Raw genomic sequence first — 3,004 nt, forward strand, 5'->3', positions numbered from 1 at the left:
GGGAAGCCTGAGCCCCCATAGCCACCACCAAAGCCAGCGCCGCCACCACCGAGCCCAAAGCTACCACCGCCAAAACCAAATCCACTGCCGGCTCCACCTCCGAAGCCAAAGCTGCCTCCAACTCTGCTGCCATATCCACCTCCGATGCCACAGCTGCCCCCTGCCATGGAGATCCTCGATGAGCTTCCCAGGCCATGGAGGCTCCTGCTGCCAAAACCAGAGCCTGCGCCCACTGCCCCAATGCCACCGCTGCCCCTGGAGCGGCACACAGACACACTGCTGAAGCCAGAGCGGCTCAGCCCAGGCACTCTGGCTGAGCCAGAGCTGAAGCCCCTGCGGCTGCTGCTTTGGCTCCTGATGGTGGTTTTGCTAGACATGGTTCCTGGAGCTTTGAAGGCTGGAGAATGGAGAGCGACTGCAGGGCAGAGCCAAGGAACAGATGAGTGAGCTGTGCCCTGGACAGCTGCTTATATGGGGTGCTGCTGATGGGCTGGGCTGAGTTCTGACAGGTGAGCTTGCAGAGTGGGAAGGGCTGGGCTTTACAAATAATGAGCTCACCCCCACCTTCTAGAAAGGAATGAAACTGAAGGTTGCTTTTTGGCTTCCTTTAGTCATGGAGAAATTCTCTTGCCTTCCAGCCTTGACTTGATCTTAACACAATGAGCCTGGATATAAAGTCACTGAAGTCATCAGTTAGTCATGTCTCAAACAAAGGAGACAAGGAGCTGATCTGTGATAATTGTCCCTTCCTTCTGCTTATTCAGCCACTCCCTGCGTGCCCCCTTACCACACAGGTTTTCTCTTCCACCTGTACGTCCCATCCTATCTGAGTGGGACTCTCTGTCTCTGAGGGTGTACCATTGTTTACCCAAGGTCTTGAACAAGAAATGGCCTGCAAAACTTTTTCACCAAGTTTGAGCCAGTCCTATTTGTTGTTCTTGGTGGTACTTCCTGGTGGATTGTGATCCGGATTGGGATGGTTTACAGCTATCATCCCCCTTGAGATGACATTTACTATTTTTTCATTCTAAGCAACATTTTCTGTGTCCTGTGATACATTGCCTACTGGCACTTTCAGAAGGACAGAAGTAGATGCCTCCTGACCTCTGAGGAAGTCTCCATCCACCAGTCCCTCCCTCACTACTACTCATTCATGCATCGATCTGATTCTCATGGAAAGTTGTCTTTCCAGTGAAACCTCGTAGGCAATCTTCTCTCTGATGTTCTAGAACGTTGACTTAGATCTTAAAGCACCCCTTCAGTGAAGAAGATAAAAATCTCTAAGGAAATTCCAAGAATTTGACTTTTATTTTGGAGTCAAGAATCAAGAATCAGTAGGGTGTGTACAGAATGTTGAGGGGCACACAGAAGCAATGAATCACCACAATGTGTCCTTACAGGTGTGATGATTACACAAGTAAGTTTTAACTTGACATTTCTAACTCCTGTTGGATATCTCAACTCTTCTAGACAGCTGCGCCGAGGGAAGGCAAGCTGTCCAATGAGAAATAGTTAAGAATGAGGTTCACTTTTTCCAGGGCACCCATGAAGTACAGTACGTGGGGAGAACTGAGAACAATTCTAGGTGTGTTCTGCTCCAGGACCACGTGGCTACAAGGGACCTGCTCCCACATCAACATGAGTCTACAAAGGGCTGTTGTAAATGCAGATCTTTCTCCCCAACCTGTTGGGGGCACAGAATCCAGTAAGGGAGGGAGTCTCCTACTAACTCAGCATCTGGGCAGGAACGAAACACCTTCTCCAGACAACGGAAGCAGCTGTCCTCCCTCCACCCTGGTTGCACAATGGTTCAGGAAGAATGCACTTCCACCCAGTTCTGGGAAACAAATGCCCCAGCTCATGGTCCAGCGCACTGATTCATTCTATCCCCTTGGGTCAGGGGCTTTAGGTGTGTCATGGGTGGCATAAGGATGGGGAAGAATCATGGGCAAGTTGGGTGGTGGTAGCAACCTGTATTTGTTCTATATCATTGTCAGTGGGCAATGTCAATGGCAGCTTCCATACTACAAACAAGGGCAGGATAGAGTCATTTAAGGCAAAGATTGTGACTTGCAAAGCTGAAAGAATTCTATTCCTTTAAAGAAAAAACTTTATCAAGCTTTATTTCTGAGCATGTTTCCTGGAGTCAGACCAGGGTTCTTTATGCAAATTATTAAACCTTTTTGTGCTATGCTAGATACCTGTCAATGGGGTGGAAATGATATCTACCGTACAATGTTGTTGCGAGGTTGCAAGAAGATGTAAAAGCCGCAGCATAATGCCCAGCATCTAAGTTCTCAATGAGGAGGAGCTACTCTCATTATCATAAGGAATCATGAGGAAGTTGAGTGTAGTAGTATATTCAAGAAAAGGAGTACCATGGATAAAAGCTTGATCTATAGAAGCTTCAAGAACAGGACCATGGATGCAGCATACATATATATGTGTTGGGGGCTGGGTGAAGGACAGTGAAAGAAGTGAGACCATCCATGCATGTTTGGGGTATGGTACTAAGGACCTACGAAGCATGTGTTGGGAGTTTGCTTTTGTACCTGCAAGAGCCACAGCAGGCTGGAGAGCAAAAGCATCCAGCAAGCAACTTGCAAGCTTGCAGGAGCTCAGAGCAGCAGCACAGAGCAAAGGATGAACTACACTTACTGGATATCTTGGAGGAAACAATGTGAGCAGAGAGAATCCATCTTTGGCAGCAACCAAGAGGGCTGATCTCCCTCCTCTGTAACCAGGTTCTCAGTTCATCCACTCTTGGTGTTTGGCTGTGCTTACAAAGCCAGCACCTGCAACCCCATCAGTCTTCATTTTATCTTTTTTTGAAGATAAGCATGGACTCTCTACCAAATGAGGTTTATCATTTCATAGTAACAAGGACCTTCCATTAGTCACTGAGCAGGACAGAGATGGTTTAACCTTGTCTTCAACCCTAGGCTTGGCACCAAGTATCATATTTTCTCCTCTATTTGTTCCTTCCTTTCTTCTTTCCTTTCTT

The sequence above is a fragment of the Dipodomys ordii genome, unplaced genomic scaffold (genome assembly GCF_000151885.1).
Source record: "Dipodomys ordii isolate 6190 unplaced genomic scaffold, Dord_2.0 Scaffold155, whole genome shotgun sequence".
NCBI classification, from domain to species: Eukaryota; Metazoa; Chordata; class Mammalia; order Rodentia; family Heteromyidae; genus Dipodomys; species Dipodomys ordii.